We start from the raw sequence: 27,838 nt of genomic DNA, 5'->3' as shown, positions 1-27,838 counted from the left end.
GTCACAGCTCATTTACAGATTAAGAAAGACATGGATTTCTCTGGAATAAAACATCAGATTGCAGATATCATTCTATTCAGCTTCCTGTGACCTTCATGCCCATATAGACTGTCAAGGAGGGTTGATCCCACTGATAGATTACCTTTAAAGTGAAGGTGCCAGAAAAAAAAAAACATTTTAACAATTGAAAAAATGTAAAGTATTAATGTTTTAATTTTTTTAAAATATTGTAATTTGTTTTTAATTAAATATGAAAAATAACTAAAAGGTTTGGTATTTCTACTTCCCCTAGTATATGTTCTGCAGCACTGGTATATACCACTATATGGCGGCAATATCAGTGCCGGTCTTTGTATCGTGATTTTTTTTTGTTAGCAACAGCCGAGGTTCTCCTACATCTACTATTAAGGCAGGCCACCATACTTGTAATCAGGTTTACCTGGTTAGGGGCCCACTCAGAAGTTTTGCGCCCCCCCCCCCCCCCCACACACACACACCCCGAACCAAAACCCTGGCTACGCTTCTGGTGACATCACTCTGCCCACTTCTATGGTATTACTACTCCCATAGAAGTAGATAGAGCAGGGCAACACATTACATCACTGCTCCCATAGAAGTGGACGGAGCGGGGTCACACATTACACCACTGCTTCCATAGAAGTGGACGGAGCGGGGTCACACATTACACCACTGCTCCCATAGAAGTGGACGGAGCAGGGGTCACACATTACACCACTGCTCCCATAGAAGTGGACGGAGCGGGGTCACACATTACACCACTGCTTCCATAGAAGTGGACGGAGCGGGGTCACACATTACACCACTGCTCCCATAGAAGTGGACGGAGTGGGGTCACACATTACACCAGTGCTCCCATAGAAGTGGACGGAGCAGGGGTCACACATTACACCACTGCTCCCATAGAAGTGGATGGAGCAGGGGTCACACATTACACCACTGCTTCCATAGAAGTGGATGGAGCAGGGGTCACACATTACACCACTGCTTCCATAGAAGTGGACGGAGCGGGGTCACACATTACACCAGTGCTTCCATAGAAGTGTATGGAGCAGGGGTCACACATTACACCACTGCTCCCATAGAAGTGGACGGAGCAGGGGTCACACATTACACCACTGCTTCCATAGAAGTGGACGGAGCGGGGTCACACATTACACCACTGCTCCCATAGAAGTGGATGGAGCAGGGGTCACACATTACACCACTGCTTCCATAGAAGTGGACGGAGCGGGGTCACACATTACACCAGTGCTCCCATAGAAGTGGACGGAGCAGGGGTCACACATTACACCACTGCTTCCATAGAAGTGGACGGAGCGGGGTCACACATTACACCACTGCTCCCATAGAAGTGGATGGAGCAGGGGTCACACATTACACCACTGCTTCCATAGAAGTGGACGGAGCGGGGTCACACATTACACCACTGCTTCCATAGAAGTGGATGGAGCGGGGGTCACACATTACACCACTGCTCCCATAGAAGTGGACGGAGCAGGGGTCACACATTACACCACTGCTTCCATAGAAGTGGACGGAGCGGGGTCACACATTACACCACTGCTCCCATAGAAGTGGATGGAGCAGGGGTCACACATTACACCACTGCTTCCATAGAAGTGGACGGAGCGGGGTCACACATTACACCAGTGCTCCCATAGAAGTGGATGGAGCGGGGGTCACACATTACACCACTGCTCCCATAGAAGTGGACGGAGCAGGGGTCACACATTACACCACTGCTTCCATAGAAGTGGACGGAGCGGGGTCACACATTACACCACTGCTCTCATAGAAGTGGATGGAGCAGGGGTCACACATTACACCACTGCTTCCATAGAAGTGGATGGAGTGGGGTCACACATTACACCACTGCTCCCATAGAAGTGGATGGAGCAGGGGTCACACATTACACCACTGCTTCCATAGAAGTGGACGGAGCGGGGCCACACATTACATCACTGCTCCCATAGAAGTGGACGGAGCGGGGTCACACATTACACCACTGCTCCCATAGAAGTGGATGGAGTGGGGGTCACACATTACACCACTGCTTCCATAGAAGTGGACGGAGCGGGGTCACACATTACATCACTGCTCCCATAGAAGTGGACGGAGCGGGGTCACACATTACACCACTGCTCCCTTAGAAATGTGTAACCTTGCTCTGTCCACTTCTATAGGAGCTTTGGTGTAATAAGATAGATAGAATATATAGATGTCCTATACATATATGTCACAAGCCCCCTACATAAAATAAACTTGCACCTTTTAGTGCATTTGATGTGGTATTAAATGGTGTTTAGCCTAATAAATGAAAAAACGTTGGATCCCCCTATGATTGGTAACCAGCCAAGGTAAAGCAGACAGCTGTGGACTTAAATTATCAGGCTGGGAAAGTCCCTGGTTATTGGGTCAATCCCAGCCTAAAAATAGCAGCCCGCAGCCGCCCAAGAATTGGCAAATCTCATTAGATGCGCCAATTCTGCCACTTGGCCTTCGCTCTTCCCAATTGCCCTGGTGCAGTAGCAATCGGGGTAATGGTGATTGCGGTTGATGACAGATGTGATTTGTCAAAAATCACAGCACACATCAAGCCCTGGGGTCAGTAATGTCTATCAGACACTCACATTACTAACCCAATAATGAAAGAAAAACACACAGGCAGAAAAAAACAAATTGTATTTCCGACACATTTCCTGGTCTATTTTTGAAAAAAAAAAAATTCATGCAGGTCCACAGTAGTCCTGGGTAGTCGATGAATGAAAACCTGAAAAAATAAAACGAGAGAAATAAAGACAAGATACTGTCCATCGTTTACCAATTTATTAGAAAACGAAAAGTTCCCATGCAGGTCCGACGTAGTCCCTGGCGTTCCTATGACGATCCCGGAATCCGGTGTCCAAAGGCATTGGAGCGTCATTCAGAGAATCAAGCACCATAGGCTGTGAAGAGCGGTGATGCCAGTAATTACACCAATCATCTACGTCTCAGAGCCCTATGTAGTGCCCCACAGTATAATGGCGTCATACAGTGCCCTACAGTATAATGGCGTCATACAGTGCCCCACAGTATAATGGCGTCATACAGTGCCCCACAGTATAATGGCGTCATACAGTGCCCCACAGTATAATGGCGTCATTCAGTGCCCCACAGTATAATGGCGTCATACAGTGCCCCACAGTATAATGGCGTCATACAGTGCCCCACAGTATAATGGCATCATACAGTGCCCCACAGTATAATGGCGTCATACAGTGCCCCACAGTATAATGGCGTCATACAGTGCCCCACAGTATAATGGCGTCATTCAGTGCCCCACAGTATAATGGCGTCATTCAGTGCCCCACAGTATAATGGCGTCATACAGTTCCCCACAGTATAATGGCGTCATACAGTGCCCCACAGTATAATGGCGTCATACAGTGCCCCACAGTATAATGGCGTCATTCAGTGCCCCACAGTATAATGGCGTCATTCAGTGCCCCACAGTATAATGGCGTCATACAGTGCCCCACAGAATAATGGCATCATACAGTGCCCCACAGTATAATGGCGTCATACAGTGCCCCACAGTATAATGGCGTCATACAGTGCCCCACAGTATAATGGCGTCATTCAGTGCCCCACAGTATAATGGCATCATACAGTGCCCCACAGTTTAATGGCCTCATTCAGTGCCCCACAGTATAATGGCGTCATACAGTGCCCCACAGTATAATGGCATCATTCAGTGCCCCACAGTATAATGGCGTCATACAGTTCCCCACAGTATAATGGCGTCATACAGTTCCCCACAGGTTAATGGCCTCATTCAGTGCCCCACAGTATAATGGCGTCATACAGTTCCCCACAGGTTAATGGCCTCATTCAGTGCCCCACAGTATAATGGCGTCATTCAGTGCCCCACAGTATAATGGCCTCATTCAGTGCCCCACAGTATAATGGCCTCATTCAGTGCCCCACAGTATAATGGCCTCATTCAGTGCCCCACAGGTTAATGGCCTCATACAGTGCCCCACAGTATAATGGCCCCATATAGTGCCCCACAGGTTAATGGCCTCATACAGTGCCCCACAGGTTAATGGCCTCATTCAGTGCCCCACAGGTTAATGGCCTCATTCAGTGCCCCACAGGTTAATGGCCTCATACAGTGCCCCACAGGTTAATGGCCTCATACAGTGCCCCACAGGTTAATGGCCTCATTCAGTGCCCCACAGTATAATGGCCTCATACAGTGCCCCACAGGTTAATGGCCTCATTCAGTGCCCCACAGTATAATGGCCTCATTCAGTGCCCCACAGTATAATGGCCTCATACAGTGCCCCATAGTATAATGGCCTCATACAGTGCCCCACAGTATAATGGCCTCATACAGTGCCCCACAGTATAATGGCCCCATATAGTGCCCCACAGGTTAATGGCCTCATTCAGTGCCCCACAGTATAATGGCCTCATTCAGTGCCCCACAGTTTAATGGCCTCATACCGTGCCCCACAGTATAATGGTCCTATGTAGTGCATCCAGGTATATAGCCCCCATCATGGTATAGGTCTCTCCATCTTGGTATATGTCCCCCCATCCTGGTATATGGCCCCCATCCATTCAATGCAAAAAAAAACAAACCCCAAAACAATAAACACTTATACTTACCTTCCTGGGGCTCCCACGCCACGTTGTGCCTTCTGTGTGTTCTTAACAGGTCGGTGGTAAACCGTAGAGCTCACAGCATACACTGCGGGCTACACAAACATGGCTGTGACCTGAACAGTCCAGGGGGTGAGCCCAGGTCATCGCTAGAAGCAGAAGAAGTGGCCTCAACACAAGTGATGCCGTCGCTGTCCGATCCCAGGCTCTTATGCCCAGCGGCTGCCGTGTGTGAGGTGTAGAAGTGTCGTGCTCAGAAACTACACACCCTTAAATCAAAATGTCAGCCACCAGTGGTTAAAGTATCAATTAATAAATAAAAAAAAAAACTAATAAAGTGGTACATTTAATTTTTTGTACTACAGATAATTGATTATATAATCAATAATAATTCATACAAAACTAAAAATCGAGGTGTCTTCTCTTTAAGTGCATGTATTTGCTAACTAGATTACATTAAATAGTTTTCTCAATTTTGGCTTTTAAAGGGAACCTGTCAGCAGGATTGTGCACAGTAACCTACAGACACTGTCAGGTCGGCGCCGTAATACTGATTACAATGATACCTGGTGATGAAATCCGTCTTGTGGTTGTTTCTTAATCTTTATTTTCAGTTTTGCGTTAATGATATGCTCGTGCCCTGGGGCGGGGCATGTGGTGCTCTGATTATATATTCATAATGCAGCCTGCTGATCCCTCACTGACCCGCCCCCTAGTTTGCATAATGAATACCTAACATACTGAATAAAAAAAAAAAAAAAAACGCTTCTGCAGGCAGACTTCTACTTAAGCAAGGAAAAAAAAAAATTCTGCAAAAGGGATAATTATTATTTAATCTACCTCACTGTAGATTGTAAGCTCTCACGAGCAGGCTCGTCTTATTTCGCTTTAATTATTGTATTGTTGTTACTTATGACTGTCGTGTTTGAAACTGTTAAACTGTAAAGCGCTGCGGAATATGTTGGCGCTAGATAAATATTATTATTATTATTATGTGGGTGCGAAAAATATTCAGACCCCTTTAAATTTTTCACTCTTTGTTTCATTGCAGCCATTTGCTAAAATTCAAAAAAGATCATTTTTTTCTCATTAACGTACACAATGCGCCCCGTCTTGACCGAAAAAAAATAGAAATGTGGAAATTTTTGCAAATTTATTTAAGAAAAACTGAAATATCACAAAAGTGCACGTTTGGTATCGGAACGACCCACCTATAAAACTGCCACGCTAGTTGACCACATTGTAAACAAAAAAAAGAAAAAAAAACCTTTTGCTTTTTGTTTTATCATGCAGCCAAACGAAAAAGGAGAATAAAACGCGATCAAAAAGTCAAATCTAAATAAAAATGGGACCTTGCCTGCCATAATCTATGCAGAGCATTTTTTCTACTGCATAGACTGTGCACTTTGGTATATTTTCTTGCTGCTATATTGACCAGTACTTATTAGCACTTTTTGCACATTATAGATTTATTACTACTCACATTTGCATTTTGGGTAAAGCATTTTGCCTACTATAATTTATGCGAAGTATTTTCATACCTTTCCAATGTGATTTATTTGGTCAAATATTCAGATAGAATGTAATTACACAAGCTCAAGATATAATTTATTGAGCATTAACTTACAAGCTTTTTTTTGCAACTATGTCCCTACTTATTTTAATGTATTTTTGTAATTTGTTTCAATAAAATATTTTCTTATTTTATGGTATATGCTTCCTCGTCCTTTTGATTGGTTATATACGTTTATGGAAGTGCCATTTCTCTAGGCCATTTTTCTTGGTTTACTTCCACATTATACATAGTAGTAACACATACCAAAGCTCGCAAAATCAACAGACACCCTGGCACACCAGCCTGACCAAAGAACTGAGGCGAGCTTCCAGGGCTGCTGAGTGCAGATGGAAAAGATCCCACTCCAACGAGCACTTAATCGCATTCAAACAGTCCCTCACTACTTTCAAGACCACACTGCCACAGCTAAACAAACCTACTTCTCATCTCTCATATCCTCTCTGTCTCACAACCCTAAACAGTTATTCAACACCTTCAATTCTCTCCTCTGTCCCCCAGCACTTCCTCCCTCCCCACTTATCTCCGCTCAAGAATTTGCCTCATTTTTCAAGCAGAAGATTGATAGCATCAGAGACCGTTTTGGTCAACAACCCCCAGAACCCTTCCTCCCGACTTCCCAGCCCTCCACCTCCAAAACCAACTTCTCCACCATTACAGAAGATCAACTCTCCACTCTACTCTCAAGATCACATCTCACCACCTGTGCACTTGACCCGCTCCCATCCCACTTCATCCAAACCTCGCCACAGTCTTCATCCCAACTCTAACCCATCTCTTCAACCTATCACTAACAACTGGTGTTTTCCCCTCAAGCTTTAAACATGCCTCCATCACACCTATCCTCAAAAAGCCCTCTCTTGACCCATCCTCTGTATCTAGCTATCGCCCTATATCACTTCTCCCTTATGCCTCCAAACTACTGGAACAACACGTCTACCTTGAACTGTCGTCCCATCTCTCTTCTTGCTCCATCTTTGACCGCTTACAATCTGGCTTCTGGTCACACCACTCCACTGAAACTGCCCTTACTAAGGTCCCCAATGACCTATTAACCACCAAGAGCAAGCGACACTACTCTATCCTCCTCCTCCTCGACCTATCGGCTGCCTTTGACACAGTGGACCATTCCCTATTATTACAGACCCTCTCATCCCTTGGCATCACAGACTTGGCCCTATCCTGGATCTCATCATACCTAACAGACCGGACATTCAGCGTCTCCCACTCACACACCACCTCCTCACCTCGCCCCCTATCTGTCGGAGTCCCACAAGGTTCAGTCCTTGGGCCCCTGCTCTTCTCCATTTACACCTTTGGCCTGGGACAGCTCATAGAATCTCATGGCTTTCAGTATCACCTCTATGCTGATTACACACAGATCTACATCTCTGGACCAGATATCACCTCCCTACTAACCAGAATCCCTCAATGTCTGTCCACTATTTCATCCCTTCTTCTCCGCTAGATTTCTGAAACTTAACATGGACAAAACAGAGTTCATCATCTTTCCCCCATCTCACGCGATACCCCCAACGAACCTATCCATTAAAGTAAATGGCTGCCCACTCTCCCCAGTCCCACAAGCTCGCTGCCTCGGGGTAATCCTTGACGCTGATCTCTCCTTCAAACTACATATCCAAGCCCTTTCCACTTCCTGCCGCCTTCAACTCAAAAATATTTCACGAATCCGTTCATTCCTCAACCAAGAATCTGCAAAAACCCTAGTCCATGCCTTCATCATCTCTCGCCTTGACTACTGCAATCTCCTGCTCTGTGGCCTCCCCTCGAACACTCTCGCACCCCTCCAATCTATTCTAAACTCTGCTGCCCGACTAATCCACCCATCCCCCCGCTATTCCCCGGCCTCTCCCCTCTGTCAATCCCTTCACTGGCTCCCCATTGCCCAGAGGCTCCACTACAAAACCCTAACCATGACGTACAAAGCCATCCACAACCTGTCTCCTCCATACATATGTGACCTCGTCTCCCGGTACTTACCTACACGCAACCTCCGATCCTCACAAGATCTCCTTCTCTACTCCCCTCTTATCTCCTCTTCCCACAATCGTATATCAGATTTCTCTCGCGTATCACCCCTACTCTGGAACTCTCTACCACAACACATCAGACTCTCGCCTACCATCGAAACCTTCAAAAAGAACCTGAAGACCCACCTCTTCCGACAAGCCTACAACCTGCAGTAACCACCGATCGACCAAACCGCTGCATGACTAGCTCTATCCTCACCTACTGTATTCTCACCCATCCATTGTAGATTGTGAGCCCTCGCGGGAAGGGTCCTCTCTCCTCCTGTGCCAGTTATGACTTGTATTGTTTAAGATTATTGTACTTGTTTTTATTATGTATACCCCTCCTCACATGTAAAGCGCCATGGAATAAATGGCGCTATAACAATAAATAATAATAATTATTATTATTATTACAAAGGCTCTGTAAAAGCGCTATGGCTCCTGGCCCCCAAAAGAAATCCAACAAATTCTGCACTCCAAAATCCAAATGCCCCCCTCTCCTTTCTGAGCCCCACAGTGTGCCTAAAACACATATTTGGCATTTCTGTAGCGATGAGAGCCTGCCTAAATTAGGGGTGCATGTCTCCAGAAGCATGAGCTGCACATAACGTATTGGTCACTACAACGGCAGTTTGCAATTTTCACTCAGCAACATCCACTGCTGCTTGTTTCTGGAAAATACTTATGGAGTCAAAATCTTCACTACAACTGTACATAAATTCCCAAAGGGGTACAATTTCTAAAATGGGGTCACTTGAGGGGGGATTCTGCTCTTCTGGCATTTAGGGGCTATGTATATGGAATCCGCAAACTATTCTATAATAATTTGTTCTTCAAGAGTCAAATTGTGCTACATCCCTCTCGAATCCCGCTGTGTGGCTAAGCAGTACTGTACATCCACATATGAAGTATTTCTAAATGCAACAGAAATTGTGGGACACATTTTGGCACCATTTTTACCCATTTCCCAGTGTGAAAATGTAAAATCTGGGGCTAAAACTATTAAATTTCTGGTAAATGTATTATTTTTCTTCACTGCCCAATGGTATAAAATTCTGTGACCGTCCAGTAGTGTCAATATGATCATGAATTCAATCAATTAATTGAGAGGTATAGTGCAGCAAAATCTGCACTGTAATATGGCAGTCTTTCCCTTTTGAGCTTTTTCATTGTGCCTCAACGTAGTTTTCGACCACTTATGGGGTATTGATATACTCAGGAGAAATTGTATAACAAATTGTACTGGATTTCCAGTGTTTAACCCCTTCACGACATGCGCCGTACTAGTACGGCGCATGCCGTGAATCCCCCTTTGATGTGGGCTCCGGCGGTGAGCCCACATCAAAGTCGCGACATGTCAGCTGTTTTGTACAGCTGACATGTGCGCGCAATAGCGGCGGGTGAAATTTAACCTGTTAAATGCCGCTCTCAAACACAGACAGCGGCATTTAACTACCGCATCCGGCCGGGCGGCCGGATATGACGTCATCGCCGACCCCGTCACATGATCAGGGGTCGGCGATGCATCAGGAAGGTAACCATAGAGGTCCTTGAGACCTCTATGGTTACTGATGCAGGCCTGCTGTGAGCGCCCCCCTGTGGTCGGCGCTCACAGCACACCTGCATTTCTGCTACATAGCAGCGATCTGATGATCGCTGCTATGTAGCAGAGCCGATCAGGCTATGCCAGCTTCTAGCCTCCCATGGAGGCTATTGAAGCATGGCACAAGTAAAAAAAAAATGTTTTTAAAAATATGAAAAAAAATATAAAAAATATAAAAGTTTAAATCACCCCCCTTTCGCCCCATCCTAAATAAAACAATAAAAAAAAACCCAAACCTACACGTATTTGCTATCGCCTTGTTCAGAATCGCCCGATCTATCAATTAAAAAAAAGCATTAACCTGATCGCTAAACGGCGTAGCGAGAAAAAAATCCGAAACGCCAGAATTACGTTTTTTGGTCGCCGCGACATTGCATTAAAATGCAATAACGGGTGATCAAAAGAACGTATCTGCGCAAAAATGGTATCATTAAAAACATCAGCTCGGTACGCAAAAAATAAGCCCTCACCCGACCCCAGATCATGAAAAATGGAGACGCTACGGGTATCGGAAAATGGCACTTTTTTTTTTTTTTTTTTTTAGCAAAGTTTGGAATTTTTTTTCACCACTTAGATAAAAAATAACCTCGTCATGTTAGGTGTCTATGAACTCGTAATGACCTAGAGAATCATAATGGCAGGTTAGTTTTAGCATTTAGTGAACCTAGCAAAAAAGCCAAACAAAAAACAAGTGTGAGATTGCACTTTTTTTGCAATTTAACCGCACTTGGAATTTTTTTCCCGTTTTCTAGTAAAAGACATGGTAAAACCAATGGTGTCGTTCAAAAGTACAACTTGTTCCGCAAAAAATAAGCCCTCACATGACCATATTGACGGAAAAATAAAAAAGTTATGGCTCAGGGAAGGAGGGAAGTGAAAAACGAAAACGCAAAAATGAAAAAGGGCCGCGACTTGAAGGGGTTAAGCACCTCAGGGACTCTCCAAATAAGGCATGGCTTTGGCTATTGATTCAAGCCAATTTTGCATTCCAAAAGTCTAATGGCATTCCTTCTCTTCCGAGCCTTGCTGTGTGCCAAAACAGTAATTTTCCTCCACATATGTGGTATCGGCATAGTCAGGAGAAATTGCAAGAAAAGTATAGGGGTCCATTTTTTGTTGCTACCCTTGTGAAAATAAAAAGTTTGCAGCTAAAATAACATTTTTGTTGGAAAAATGTGTTTTTTCATTTTCACGGCTCAGCATTATAAAATTCTGTGAAGTTCCTGAGGGTTTAAGGTGCTCAAGGGGTTGGGGGGGGGTTAGGGTTTCCAAAATGGTGTCACTTTTGGGTATTTTCTGTCATATAGGCCCCTCAAACTCACTTCAAATGTGGCTTGGATGATATACTGTCGCAATCTATCTACTTCTGATTCTTGCCGTGGGTCTTCTCCGGCTCCGAATTTCACGCCGCTACCCGCAGGACCCAATTAGGGGGTAAGACACGGGATGGGTGAAGGTAATATAAGAGGATACTGAGCGGGAGAGTAGCTCCGTGCGTCTGCTCTACATGGCCATTAGGATACGCACCCTTTTGTACGACATATTAAATACATTTAAGTAAGCATAATCAATACTTTTTTCATCTGTCATTTCTCATTATTACACACTAGATGGTGGCCCGATTCTAACGCGTCGGGTATTCTAGAATATGCATGTCCACGTAGTAGATTGCACAGCCCCTATAGTATATTGCCCAGCCACGTAGTATATTGCCAATCACGTAGTATATTGCCCAGCCCGCATAGTATATTGCCCAGCCCGCGTAGTATATTGCCCAGCCCGCGTAGTATATTGCCCAGCCCGCATAGTATATTGCCCAGCCCGCGTAGTATATTGCACAGCCCGCGTAGTATATTGCACAGCCCGCGTAGTATATTGCACAGCCCGCGTAGTATATTGCACAGCCCGCGTAGTATATTGCACAGCCCGCGTAGTATATTGCACAGCCCGCGTAGTATATTGCACAGCCCGCGTAGTATATTGCACAGCCCGCGTAGTATATTGCACAGCCCGCGTAGTATATTGCACAGCCCGCGTAGTATATTGCACAGCCCGCGTAGTATATTGCACAGCCCGCGTAATATATTGCACAGCCCATGTAGTATATTGCACAGCCTGCGTAGTATATAGCAATGTGGGCATCTTATCCCTGTTAAAAAAAGAATTAAAATGAAAAATAGTTATATACTCACCTTCCGTTGGCCCCTGGATCCAGGAAGCGTTTACTGACGCTCCTCACGCGCTCTGGTCTCAAGAGTGCATTGCGGTCTCGCGAGATGATGACGTAGCGGTCTCGCGGAAGTGACCCTTAGACAATTATATAGCAGACTAGATGGTGGCCCGATTCTAACGCATCGGGTATTCTAGAATATGCATGTCCACGTAGTATATTGTCCAGCCACGTAGTATATTGCCCAGTCACGTAGTATATTGTCCAGTCAAGTAGTATATTGCCCATCTACGTAGTATATTGCCCAGCCACGTAGTATATTGCCCAGCCACGTAGTATATTGCCCAGTCACGTAGTATATTGCCCAGTCACGTAGTATATTGCCCAGCCACGTAGTATATTGCCCAGCCACGTAGTATATTGCCCAGTCATGTAGTATATTGCCCAGTCACGTAGTATATTGCCCAGCGACGTACTATATTGCCCAGCCACGTAGTATATCGCCCAGTCACGTTGTATATTGCCCAGTCACGTAGTATATTGCCCAGCCACGTAGTATATTGCACAGCCACGTAGTATATTGCCCAGCCACATAGTATATTGCCCAGTCACGTAGTATATTGGCCAGCCACATAGTATATAGCAGAGCCACGTAGTATATTGCCCAGCACAGAGCCACGTAGTATATTGCCCAGCACAGAGCCACGTAATATAGAGACTTAAAAAAATAAAATAAACATATACTCACCTTCCGAAGGCCCGTTGGAAGTCCTGCTATACTCACCATCCACCGCCTTTGCCACCCCTCGCCACGCTCCCAGGATCGCTCCATTGCAAGCGGCAGCTTGCAGTCCCAGGGCTGGTGTGAGCAGGACCTATGATTATGTCGCGGTCACATGACCGTGACATCACGGCAGGTCCTTGTCGCACACCAGCCCTGGGACGGGAAGCTGCCGCTTGCAATGGAGCGATCCTGGGAGCGTGGCGAGGGGCGGCAAAGGCGGCAGAGGGTGAGTATAGCAGGTTTTTTTTTTTTTTATTATTTTTAACATGACATTTTTACTATTGATGCTGCATAGGCAGGCAGCTGCCGAGACCAATCAGCGAACGAATAACCGTGACAGAAGGACAGACAGACGGAAGTGACCCTTAGACAATTATGTATATAGATAAATGCATTTCTGGACATATCTGGTTTGATTTCTTTGCCTATGTGAATTGGATGGGTTGTTACCAACATCTACTGATAATTTCATGTCAATAGCTCCTTCAAAAATATATTTACTTAGAAAATTGGTGAAGCGTTCAATATTTCCCACGCTATATACCGTATATACGAGTATAAGCCGACCTGAGTATAAGCCGATCCCCCTAATTTTGCCACAAAAAACTGGGAAAACTTATTGACTCGAGTATAAGCCTAGGGTGGAAATGCAGCATTTACCGGTGAATTTCAAAAATAAAAATAGATCATTATTGCCCCATAGCTGTGCCATATAGTGCTCTGCACTGTTCATATTGCCCCATATCTGCCCCATATAGTGCTCTGCACCATTCATATTTCCCCATAGCTCTGCCATATAGTGCTCTGCACCGTTCATATTGCCCCATATCTGCCCCATATAGTGCTCTGCACCGTTCATATTGCCCCATATAGTGCTCTGCACTGTTCATATTGCTCCATATCTGCCCCATATAGTGCTCTGCACTGTTCATATTGCTCCATATCTGCCCCATATAGTGCTCTGCACCGTTCATATTGCCCCATATAGTGCTCTGCACCGTTCATATTGCTCCATATCTGCCCCATATAGTGCTCTGCACCGTTCATATTGCTCCATATCTGCCCCATATAGTGCTCTGCACTGTTCATATTGCTCCATATCTGCCCCATATAGTGATCTGCACTGTTCATATTGCTCCATATCTGTCCCATATAGTGCTCTGCACCGTTCATTATTGCCCCATAGATGCTCGGTATAAATCTGTGCCGCCGCTGCTGCTGCAATAAAAAAAAAAAAAAGCCATACTCACCTCTCTTGATTGGAGCTCCCAGCGTCCGGTCCCGGCGTCTCTGCGTGCTGACTGATCAGGCAGAGGGCGCCGCGCACACTATATGCGTCATCGCGCCCTCTGACCTGAAAAGTCAGAGCGCAGATAGACGCCGGGAAGATGGAGCGACGCCCGGCGGCTGGAACGCGGACAGGTGAATATGACATACTTACCTGGTCCCGACGTCCTGCTCCCCCTGCCGTCCCACGGTTTTCGGTGCCGCAGCTTCTTCCTCTATCAGCGGTCACCGTTACCGCTGATTAGAGAAATGAATAGGCGGCTCCACCCCTATGGGAGGTGGAGCCGCTTATTAATTTCTCTAATGAGCGGTCCCACGTGACCTCTGAAGAGGGGAAGAACTGCAGCACAGAAGACCGTGGGACGGCAGGGGGAGCGTCAGGATCGCTGGGACTAGGTAAGTATACCTCAGCGCCCTCTCCCCCTCACCCGCCGACCCCACCGCTACCGTGACTCGAGTATAAGCCGAGAGGGGCACTTTCAGCCCAAAAATTTGGGCTGAAAATCTCGGCTTATACTCGAGTATATACGGTATATGTATGTACACTGCTCAAAAATAAAGGGAACACTAAAATTCCAGTTGCAAATATTCATTCATTACATAGTGGAATGTGTTGAGAACAATAAAACATAAAAATTATCAATGCAAATGAAAATTAACCCTTTCATGACCTTTCCGCGCTCATTTTTTGCTCCCCTCCTTCCCAGAGCCATAACTTTTTCATTTTTCCGTCAATATGGCCATGTGAGAGCTTATTTTTTGCGGGACAAGTTGTACTTTTGAACTGCATCATTGGTTTTACCATCTCGTGTACTAGAAAACGGGAAAAAAATTCCAAGTGCGGTGAAACTGCAAAAAAGTGCAATCCTGCACTTGTTTTTTGTCTGGCTTTTTTGCTAGGTTCACTAAATGCTAAAACTGACCTGACATTATGATTCTCCAGGTCAGTACGAGATCATAGACACCGAACATGTCTTTTATCTAAGTGGTGGAAATAAATTCCAAACTTTGCTACAAAAAAAAAAAAAAAAAAAAAACAATTGCGCCATTTTCCGATACCCGTAGCGTCTCCATTTTTCGTGATCTGGGGTCGGGTGAGGGCTTATTTTTTGCGTTCCAAGCTGATGTTTTTATTGATATCACATTTGTGCAGATACGTTCTTTTGATCGCCCGTTATTGCATTTTAATGCAATGTCGTGGCGACCAAAAAAATGTAATTCTGGCGTTTCAAATTTTTTTCTCGCTACGCCGTTTAGCGATCAGGTTAAACCTTTTTTTTATTGATAGATCGGGGGATTCTGAACGCGGCGATACCAAATATGTGTAGGTTTGATTTTTTTTTTTGTTTTATTTTGAGGCACCTTCAGGTATCTTGAAATTGTACCCAAGGATGAGCCAGACTTGTGCACGTCCACATTTCTCTGCCTGATATCTTGGCTGATTTCTTGAGACTTTCAAATGATGCTACACAAAGAAGCAGTGTGTTTCAGGTGTGCATTAAAATACGTCCACAGGCATGTTTTTAATTAACTCAGATGTTACCAAAAAACCTATCAAAAGCTTTCAAACACATGACAGCATCATATGGGCAGTCTAGAATTGTTTAAAGACATAGTAACCTTAGTGTATGTAAACTTTTGACTTTGCAGTAAGTATAAAAATGCCTTAAACATTCTCTCGCTCTCATTATTCTAGCATTTGGCAAATATTAATAACTAGATGGTGGCCCGATTCTAACATATCGGGTATTCAAGAATACGTAGGTAGTATATAGCACAGGCTACGTACTATATTGCACAGTGACATAGTATATGACACAACCGACGTAGTATATAACAGATCTACGTAGTATGTAACACAGCGTACGTAGTATATAGCAGAGCTACGTAGTATATAACATAGCCACGTCGTATATCGTAGTATATTGCACTGCCACGTAGCATATATAACAGAACCACGTAGTATATTGCACAGTCGACGTAGTATATAACAGAACCGACACAGCCACATAGTATATTGCACAGCTACGTAGTATCTAGCACAGAGCACGTAGTATATTGCACAGCCACGTAGTATATTGGACAGTCACGTTGTATATTGCCCAGCTACATAGTATATAGCACAGAGATGTAGTACTGTATATAACAGAGCCCACGCAGTATATAACACAGCCCACGTAGTATATAACACAGCCCACGTAGTATATAGCAATGTGGGCACTATATGCGTGGTTAAAAAAGACTTAAAATAAAAAAAAAAACATATACTCACCTTCCGAGAGCACCTTGTAGTCCTGTCGCCTGTGTGCGGTGCACGCGGAAGCTTCCGGTCCCAGGGTTGGTAGGAGCGCAGGACCTGTGATGACGTCATGGCAGGTCCTTCCCGCATAGCATCCTTGGCACCGGAACCTGCCGCTTGCACTGCCGAGGACAGCACGAGACGTCGGAAGATGAGAATAACCTTTTTTTTTAATTATTATTATTATTTGTAACATTAGATCATTTTACTATTGATGCTGCTTACACAGCATCAATAGTAAAAAGTTGGTCACACAGGGTTAATAGCTGCGTTAACGGAGTGCATTACACCGCGGCCCGTTAACTGTGGCATTAACCCTGTGTGAGCGCTCAGCACTGACTGCAGGGCAGTAAAGCAGCGGCCATTTCGCTGCCGGACTATAGCCATCGCCGATTTGTCGTGGCAATGGTCGTGGGCGTTTTGCCACGACCAATCAGCGACTTGGATTTCCATGACAAACAGAGGCCGCGACCAATGAATATCCGAGACAGACAGACGGACGGGACCCTTAAGGTACTGTCACACTAGACGATATCGCTAGCGATCCGTGACGTTGCAGCGTCCTCGCTAGCGATATCGTCCAGTGTGACAGGCAGCAGCGATCAGGCCCCTGCTGGGAGATCGCTGGTCGGGGAAGAAAGTCCAGAACTTTATTTCGTCGCTGGACTCCCCGTAGACATCGCTGGATCGGCGTGTGTGACACCGATTCAGCGATGTCTTTGCTGGTAACCAGGGTAAACATCGGGTAACTAAGCGCAGGGCCGCGCTTAGTAACCCGATGTTTACCCTGGTTACCATCCTAAAAGTAAAAAAACAAACACTACATACTTACCTACAGCCGTCTGTCCTCCAGCACTGTGCTCTGCACTCCTCCTGTACTGGCTGTGAGCGTCGGTCAGCCGGAAAGCAGAGCGGTGACGTCACCGCTCTGCTTTCTGGCTGCCCGGCGCTCACAGCCAGACCAGAGAAGCAGAGCGCCGAGGACAGACAGCGGTAGGTAAGTATGTAGCGTTTGTTTTTTTACTTTTTAGGATGGTAACCAGGGTAAACATCGGGTTACTAAGCGCGGCCCTGCGCTTAGTTACCCGATGTTTACCCTGGTTACCGGGGACCTCGGGATCGTTGGTCGCTGGAGAGCTGTCTGTGTGACAGCTCTCCAGCGACCAAACAGCGACGCTGCAGCGATCCGGATCGTTGTCGGTATCGCTGCAGCGTCGCTATGTGTGACGGTACCTTTAGACAATTATATAGTAGATTATGGTAATCCTAATTGACCTAAAACGGGGTTTATTCTGTTTTCATGTCAGATAGTGAGAAAAACATGCATATTTCTTTTTATATAGTGTATGTAAACTTATGGTTTCAACTGTAAATGTTTGCACATTGGTTTGCATAGTCATTCTGTGCCGACAGCGCCCCCATCTGCTTTGTGTCTCTAATGTACTTACTATGTGACCCAGATAACGAGTGTCTCATTGGTTATTGATAACGATAGTAAGTCTTGCACCTTCAAAGAAATATTCTAATAGTTGAAAAAATCTTTGGCTTGTAAATAGAGATGAGAAAGAAAGATTTGCAGGATCCTGGTCCAGCGGCCACGTCAGTAGCCCATGATCGCCAGATCAAAGCCTCTTGCGTTCTGGTATTCCCGGCTCCATTTTTGATTCGAAGGTGTGACTTAATTGTTGTGGAATGATATCGTGCCTGTCTGACTAATCAAAGAAATTTCGCCATGGAGCAGAACGTTCGCAAAGCTCTAGTGATCATGGACTACTTAAGTGGCCATTGTCTGCAAATCCTTCTTCTCATCTCTACTTGTAAACGCTACCACGACAGTGATTGAATAGGTTGATACGCACCGGACGAGGGCGGTCCATTTACAACTTCAGATCCCACCGCTTGCTTCTCGTTAAAACCAAGAGGGGAATTCGACAGCGTGTCATCTGTCTGGGTTTCAATGTTGCAAAACCCAATTTTTGTCAGTTCGACATCATGCAACATTTCTTCCCGGGCATATCGTCTTTCATTAGCGAAGCTGCTGGGATAGACCTGAAGAAGGTCTTCTCCCACTTTTATACTTTGAATTGTTATGTTGGTTGGAAGAATGATCAAAGAATGTTGGCGGTTCTGATTTCTGGCATCTATTTTTTTCTTTTGTATTTTTACATATTTTTTCTTCAAATCTTCTTCAATTATATTTTCCCCTTCTTTGACGTTTGGGAAAATGGAGGGAACAGCAGCAAAACTCAAAGATTTTCGATAGTCAAGATTGCTAATGTACGAATCTGGGGTAAAGTGGAGCGAGCACAGACGATATTTGTTCTGTTGGTTCCCATCCAATATCTTCTGGGCCATAGTATTTAGATCTTTAAAGATCTGTCCGGTCTGTTTCAGCCATAATTTTATTCTGGAGATATCCTTAGGGAAGGAGTGCATAATGATCTGCTTGCTCTGGCCCTTTCTTCCAGTGGTGCTATTACACTGGTTTACCAAACAGCTAGGCATGATTCTGCAGAAAAACTATCCTGTAAAAGAAAAAAGTAAGAGAACCAAATAAATACATGAGATTTATTCTTTACACACTCCTCAACACTGAAATTGCAACACCAAGAAGAAAAAGTCATGGAATTATGGAAATCACAGGATGGAGACATGTTACTGATCTGCCAATGGTGGAAGAATGGAAACAAGATTTTTTAAAACATCTTGATTTATTCAATATCGAGTATGAAGCAGAAATCCCCTCACTTACAGCCTTGGCTGCCATAACTGAGGTTATTATTGGTTATCGGTGGAATGTTCTGCCGCACTGAATGCACTTGGGCAAATCAAGATCCGCTGCTGGCAGCGCCTGTGCATTTGCTGCCCATTGATGTCCCAGATGAGCTCGATGGGAACCCGAAGATGCTACAGGTCATGTTAGCATGTTTAGGCCACACAGGCTAGCCACAGTAGCATCAGCAACATGTCGACTGCCGCTGTCGTGCTAAAAAAGGGCGTTAATAGGGGCCTTCAATAGGCAAAGGGTCTGTGGGTACCGAAACCATTGCTTCACACAACTGGGCCATTTAAATGTTCCTGTCAGAAACTCCCAGTGGCATTTAACTGGTTAAACCAAAACGATCAGAGCTAATCAGTTGCCGACCCATTTCAAAACTCAGTGTACTACATCCAGAATGGGCTATAGTGGCTGTCCTTCTCTAGGACATTGTTTTTTTTTCCATTAAATGTATGTATTTATAGCTAAAAATCATTTTTTGCAATTGGATTTCATTAAAAATGTTGCACCATTTAGCTTTAAAAGAGGCAAGAAAGACCAAAAACTTAGATTGGTGTGCACACCTGATTCAATAATATAAATAGACTAGCTGAAGAGCCTGGCATTGCCCGGGCATAGTAATTAACTGTGGTTAATTATAACAAATTATAATGATATATAATATATAAAGCTCAGTGTATAGCCGCATAGCCACACTCACTCTAATATCCCACATCACTCGTCAGCCAGAGCCACTGGACTACTACCCCTAATATCCCACATCATCCCGTCAGCCAGAGCCACCGGACTACTACCCCTAATATCCCATATTATCCGGTCAGCCAGAGCCACTGGACTACTACCCCTAATATCCCACATCATCCCGTCAGAGCCACCGGACTACTACCCCTAATATCCCACATCATCCCTTCAGAACCACCAGACTACTACCCCCAGGGGTGGATTAAGGGTAGCCAGGGCCCCGGGCTGTTCACACACTGTGGGCCCCCCCGGTCATGTGACGGGGGTCATGTGACGGGGGTCATGTGACGGGGGTCATGTGACGGGGGTCATGTGACGGGGGTCATGTGACGGGGAGGGGGTCATGTGACGGGGGGGGGGGTCATGTGACGGGGGTGGGGGTCATGTGACGGGGGGGTCATGATACCATATTATTCCAGAAAAATGGCCGGGCCCTACTCTACTGTAACCTTTTAAATATTTGTTAAAATCTGCCATACAATTTAGGTAAATTTTGACCAATAATATCACATACAAGGAACAAATACCACCGCACCATGACCAGACTACAAATTACAACCACAGTGATCGAATAATATCACATACAAGGAACAAATACCACCGCACCATGTCAAGACCACATATTACCACTTGGTGACCAAATAGCACATACAAGGGACAAATACCATAACACCATTTCCAGACCACATATTACCACCACATAGTGACTGAATACTACAATACTGATCAGTAATTAAAAAAAACAAAAAAAACACAACAATATACTATCACCATAAGTGCCAGTATTCACAGGAGATCTGTACTTAGTATGCAGTGTCTGTGTAGAGGTAATACAGAGGTCACTGGTGGTATTATACACAGGAGCTCTGTATATAATGTATAGGTAATACAGAGATCACTGGTGGTATTATACACAGGAGCTCTGTATATAATGTATAGGTAATACAGTGATCACTGGTGACATTGTACACAGGACCGCTGTATATAGTATACAGTGTATAGTGTCAGTGTATAGGTAACACTGACTCACCAGTGACGTCTCTAGGTGAAGTCTTTCATCTTTCATCCAGCACAGACCGCCATCATTTCTTCCAGCCAGTACTCGTTTCTGCAGGAAATAACACAGTTATCTCGAGCTCCGCTTGTAGAACACATTACTTAATTTTTCACAACTTCTACATTACACCACATGAAGATAAAAAGGCGATATAGCGTCACTCTACACAGTAACAAGACCGCCCCCATTTAAAACAGTATACTCAAAAAATAAAATAAATACATCACTGCAGTAATAATATCCCTTAATTAGCCCCTATGGTAATAATATTCCCCACCCTGGCCCCGTTTATCTCATTCCTGGCTCCAGCCATATGTTCTCCCATCCTGCCCTCATGAGTATCCATTCTATACCATATGATCTCCCCATCCTGCCCCATCTGTCTCCATCGTATCCATCCTGCCCCATGATCCAATCCTGCCCCATGTCTACATTCTGCCCATGCCTCCAGTCCTGCCCCCAGTGTGTCCAGCATATTACCCCCAGTGTGTCCAGCATATTACCCCCATTGTGTCCAGCAATCTGACCCAGTATGTCCAGCATATTGCCCCCAGACAGTGTGTCCAGCAATCTGCCCCAGTGTGTCCAGCATATTACCACCAGTGTATCCAGCAATCTGGCCCAGTGTCTCCAGCATTGCCCCAGTGTGTCCAGCAATCATCTGCCCCAGTGTGTCCAGCATATTACCCCCAGTGTGTCCAGCATTGCCCCAGTGTCTCCAGCAATCTGCCCCCAGTGTCTCCAGCAATCTGCCCCCAGTGTCTCCAGCAATCTGCCCCCAGTGTCTCCAGCAATCTGCCCCCAGTGTCTCCAGCAATCTGCCCCCAGTGTGTCCTCCAGCATTGCCCCCAGTGTCTCCAGCAATCTGCCCCAGTGTCTCCAGCATTGCCCCCAGTGTGTCCTCCAATCTGCCCCAGTGTCTCCAGCATTGCCCCCAGTGTCTCCAGCAATCTGCCCCAGTGTCTCCAGCATTGCCCCAGTGTCTCCAGCAATCTGCCCCAGTGTCTCCAGCAATCTGCCCCCAGTGTCTCCAGCAATCTGCCCCCAGTGTCTCCAGCAATCTGCCCCACTGTCTCCAGCAATCTGCCCCACTGTCTCCAGCAATCTGCCCCACTGTCTCCAGCATTGCCCCACTGTCTCCAACAATCTGCCCCACTGTCTCCAGCATTGCCCCACTGTCTCCAGCAATCTGCCCCACTGTCTCCAGCATTGCCCCACTGTCTCCAGCAATCTACCCCACTGTCTCCAGCAATCTGCCCCACTTGTCATGATTCCAATGGCAGGGAATCACAAAAGGACAAGCACCAACGAGCTCTAGGGTAATGGAACCTGAGCTGACCGTGACCCTAAACCTGAATACACAAATAACAATAGCCGGGGAACGTGCCTACGTTGATCCTAGACGTCTCGCACCAGCCGAAGATCTAACTTCCCCTATTAGAAGAAACACAGACCTCTCTTGCCTCCAGAGAAATACCCCACAGAAATAGCAGCCCCCCACATATAATGACGGTGAGATGAGAGGAAGGCACATACACAGTATGAAAACAGATTCAGCAAAATGAGGCCCGCTAAAACTAGATAGCAGAGGATACAAAAGTAAACTGCGCGGTCAGCAAAAAACCCTTCAAAAAACCATCCTGTAATTACTTGAACTCATGTTCCAACTCATGGAACATGAGGAGCAATTACAGCCCACTAAAGCAACCAGCAGCAAAGAGACAATTATATGCAAGCTGGACAAGACAAAAATAAAGCAAAACGTGGAACAAGAAAATCAAAACTTAGCTTGTCCTGAAGATTACTGAAGCCAGAAGCTGAGGTAACAAAACACTCTGATAACCTTGATAGCCGGCGGGGAAATGACAAGAAAGCCCGGTTAAATAGGAAACTCCCAAATCCTAATAGAACAGGTGGACACCAGAGACAGCAGAACACAAATCACCCAGTACCATCAGTAACCACCAGAGGGAGCCCAAAAACAGAACTCACAACAGTACCCCCCCTTGAGGAGGGGTCACCGAACCCTCACGAGAACCACCAGGGCGACCAGGATGAGCCCTATGAAAAGCGCGGACCAAATCATCAGCATGAACATCAGAGGCAACCACCCAAGAATTATCCTCCTGACCATAACCCCTCCACTTGACCAAATACTGGAGTCTCCGTCTGGAAACACGAGAATCCAAGATCTTCTCCACAACATACTCCAATTCTCCCTCCACCAGCACCGGAGCAGGAGGCTCAAGCGAAGGAACAACAGGTACGTCATACCTCCGCAACAACGACCGATGGAACACATTATGAATAGCAAACGATGCCGGGAGATCCAAACGAAACGACACAGGGTTAAGAATTTCCAAGATCCTATAAGGACCGATGAACCGAGGCTTGAACTTAGGAGAAGAGACCTTCATAGGAACAAAACGAGAAGACAACCACGCCAAGTCCCCAACACGAAGTCGAGGACCCACGCGGCGACGGCGATTAGCAAACTGCTGAGCCTTCTCCTGGGACAACTTCAAATTGTCCACCACATGACTCCAAATCCGATGCAACCCATCCACCACCATGTCCACTCCAGGATAATCAGAAGGCTCCACCTGACCAGAGGAAAAACGATGATGAAACCACGAATTACAAAAGAAAGGAGAAACCAAGGTAGCAGAACTAGCCCGATTATTAAGGGCAAACTCGGCCAGCGGCAAAAAGGTAACCCAGTCATCCTGATCAGCAGAAACAAAACACCTCAAATAAGTTTCCAAGGTCTGATTAGTTCGCTCCGTCTGGCCATTCGTCTGAGGATGGAATGCAGACGAAAAGGACAAATCAATGCCCATCTTAGCACAGAACGTCCGCCAAAATCTAGACACAAACTGGGATCTCCTGTCAGAAACGATGTTCTCCAGAATCCCATGCAAACGAACCACGTTCTGGAAAAACAGAGGGACCAACTCAGAGGAGGAAGGCAACTTAGGCAAGGGTACAAGATGAACCATTTTAGAAAAGCGGTCACACACAACCCAGATGACAGACATTTTTTGAGAGACAGGGAGATCCGAAATAAAGTCCATGGAAATGTGCGTCCAAGGCCTCTTCGGGATAGGCAAAGGTGACAACAATCCACTGGCTCGAGAACAGCAAGGCTTAGCCCGAGCACAAACCTCACAAGACTGCACAAAAGAACGCACATCCCTCGACAAGGAAGGCCACCAAAAAGACCTGGCCACCAAGTCTCTAGTACCAAATATTCCAGGATGACCTGCCAATGCAGAAGAATGGACCTCGGAGATGACTCTACTGGTCCAACTATCCGGAACAAACAGTCTCTCAGGCGGACAACGATCAGGTTTACCCGCCTGAAACTCCTGCAAAGCACGTCGCAAGTCTGGGAAGACGGCCGACAAAATCACCCCATCCCTAAGGATACCAGTGGGCTCAGAATTTCCAGGGGAGTCAGGCACAAAACTCCTAGAAAGAGCATCCGCCTTCACATTCTTTGAACCTGGCAGGTATGAAACCACAAAATTGAAACGAGAGAAAAACAGTGACCAATGAGCCTGTCTAGGATTCAGACGCCTGGCAGACTCAAGGTAAATCAGATTTTTGTGATCAGTCAAGACCACCACACGATGTCTAGCACCCTCCAGCCAATGACGCCACTCCTCAAATGCCCACTTCATGGCCAAAAGTTCCCGATTACCCACATCATAATTCCGCTCAGCGGGCGAAAAATTTCTAGAAAAGAACGCACATGGCTTCATCACCGAGCAATCGGAGCTTCTCTGTGACAAAACCGCCCCCGCTCCAATCTCGGAAGCATCAACCTCAACTTGGAAAGGAAGCGAAACATCAGGCTGACACAACACAGGAGCAGAAGAAAACCGGCGTTTAAGTTCCCGAAAGGCCTCCACAGCCGCAGGAGACCAATCAGCAACATCAGCACCCTTCTTAGTCAAATCCGTCAAAGGCTTAACAACACTAGAAAAATTAGTTATAAAACGACGATAGAAATTAGCATGGCCTAAGAACTTCTGCAGACTCTTAAGAGATGCAGGCTGCGTCCAGTCACAAATAGCCCGAACCTTGACGGGATCCATCTCAATAGTAGAAGGGGAAAAAATATACCCCAAGAAAGAAATCTTCTGGACTCCAAAGAGACACTTTGAGCCCTTTACAAACAAGGAATTAGCCCGCAGGACCTGAAACACCTTCCTGACCTGCTGAACATGAGACTCCCAGTCATCAGAAAAAAACAAAATATCATCCAAATACACAATCATAAATTTATCCAGATATTCACGGAAAATATCGTGCATAAACGACTGGAAGACTGAAGGAGCATTAGAAAGTCCGAAAGGCATTACCAAATACTCAAAATGGCCCTCAGGCGTATTAAATGCGGTTTTCCACTCATCACCTTGCTTTATTCGTATAAGATTATACGCACCCTGAAGATCAATCTTAGTGAACCATTTAGCCCCCTTAATGCGAGCAAACAAATCAGTCAACAAAGGCAAAGGATACTGATATTTTACGGTAATCTTATTCAAAAGACGATAATCTATACAAGGCCTCAAGGACCCATCTTTTTTGGCCACGAAAAAAAAACCTGCTCCCAAAGGGGACGAAGATGGACGGATATGTCCCTTTTCCAAGGACTCCTTAACATAATCCCGCATAGCAGTATGCTCTGGCACTGACAGATTGAACAAACGACCTTTAGGAAATTTACTACCAGGAATTAAATCTATAGCACAATCGCAATCCCTGTGAGGAGGAAGCGAACTGAGCTTAGGCTCCTCAAAAACATCCCGATAATCAGACAAAAATACAGGAACCTCAGAAGGAGTAGATGAAGCGATAGAAATCGGAGGTGCATCATCATGAACCCCCTGACATCCCCAGCTTAACACAGACATTGTTTTCCAGTCAAGGACTGGATTATGAGTTTGTAACCATGGCAGACCAAGTACTAGAACATCATGTAAATTATACAATACCAGGAAGCGAATCACCTCCTGATGAACGGGAGTCATACGCATGGTCACTTGTGTCCAGTACTGAGGTTTATTCATAGCTAAAGGTGTAGAGTCAATTCCCTTCAAAGGAATAGGGACTTCCAGAGGCTCAAGACTAAACCCACATCGCTTGGCAAATGACCAATCCATAAGACTCAGGGCAGCGCCTGAATCTACATAGGCATCGACGGAAATGGATGATAATGAGCAAATCAGAGTCACAGACAGAATGAACTTAGACTGTAAAGTACTAATGGCAACAGACTTATCAACCTTTTTTGTGCGTTTAGAGCATGCTGATATAACATGAGCTGAATCACCACAATAAAAACACAACCCATTTTTCCGCCTATAGTTTTGCCGTTCACTTCTAGACTGAACTCTATCACATTGCATTGTCTCAAGTGCCTGTTCAGAAGACACCGCCAAATGGTGCACAGGTTTGCGCTCCCGTAAACGCCGATCAATCTGAATAGCCATAGTCATAGACTCATTCAGACCCGTAGGCGCAGGTAACCCCACCATAACATCTTTAATGGCCTCAGAAAGGCCATCTCTGAACTTTGCAGCCAGGGCGCACTCATTCCACTGAGTAAGCACTGACCATTTCCGAAATTTTTGACAATATATTTCTGCTTCATCTTGCCCCTGAGAGAGAGCTAATAAAGCTTCTTCAGCCTGAATCTCCTGGTTAGGTTCCTCATAGAGCAAACCCAATGCCAGAAAAAACGCATCCACATTAAGCAACGCAGGATCCCCTGGTGCCAATGCAAATGCCCAATTTTGAGGGTCACCCCGCAGGAAAGATATAATAATCTTAACCTGCTGAGCAGGGTCTCCAGAAGAGCGAGATTTCAAAGAAAGGAACAGCTTGCAATTGTTCCTAAAATTCAGAAAACTAGATCTATCTCCAGCAAAGAACTCTGGAATAGGAATTCTAGGTTCAGACATAGGAGCATGTACAACAAAATCTTGTATATTTTGAACCTTAGCAGCAAGATTATTCAAGCTGGAAGCTAAACTCTGGACGTCCATGATAAACAGCTAAGGTCAGAGCCATTCAAGGATTAAGAGGAGGAAAAAAAAAAAAAAAATCAGCCTGGCTGCAATTAAGGCTAGGCAGCAACCTAAGAGGAGAGGAAAAAAAAAAAAAAACTTCCTCAGACTACTTTTCCTCCTACTTCAGCCCAAACATTTTGGCCGGCTATACTGTCATGATTCCAATGGCAGGGAATCACAAAAGGACAAGCACCAACGAGCTCTAGGGTAATGGAACCTGAGCTGACCGCGACCCTAAACCTGAACACACAAATAACAATAGCCGGGGAACGTGCCTACGTTGATCCTAGACGTCTCGCACCAGCCGAAGATCTAACTTCCCCTATTAGAAGAAACACAGACCTCTCTTGCCTCCAGAGAAATACCCCACAGAAATAGCAGCCCCCCACATATAATGACGGTGAAATGAGAGGAAGGCACATACACAGTATGAAAACAGATTCAGCAAAATGAGGCCCGCTAAAACTAGATAGCAGAGGATACAAAAGTAAACTGCGCGGTCAGCAAAAAACCCTTCAAAAAACCATCCTGTAATTACTTGAACTCATGTTCCAACTCATGGAACATGAGGAGCAATTACAGCCCACTAAAGCAACCAGCAGCAAAGAGACAATTATATGCAAGCTGGACAAGACAAAAATAAAGCAAAACGTGGAACAAGAAAATCAAAACTTAGCTTGTCCTGAAGATTACTGAAGCCAGAAGCTGAGGTAACAAAACACTCTGATAACCTTGATAGCCGGCGGGGAAATGACAAGAAAGCC

The 27,838-nt window shown here is 45.5% G+C and overlaps 1 pseudogene; it reads right to left on the bottom strand.

The window, feature by feature from the left end:
* Positions 1-27,838, bottom strand: part of LOC138677065 (zinc finger protein 354C-like) — a 61,371-nt pseudogene that overhangs the window by 24,217 nt on the left and 9,316 nt on the right.

Source organism: Ranitomeya imitator, chromosome 4, assembly GCF_032444005.1.
Source record: "Ranitomeya imitator isolate aRanImi1 chromosome 4, aRanImi1.pri, whole genome shotgun sequence".
Taxonomy (NCBI): Eukaryota; Metazoa; Chordata; class Amphibia; order Anura; family Dendrobatidae; genus Ranitomeya; species Ranitomeya imitator.
The sequence above is the reverse complement of the archived record's forward strand: the minus strand, read 5'-3'. Positions and strand labels throughout refer to the sequence as shown.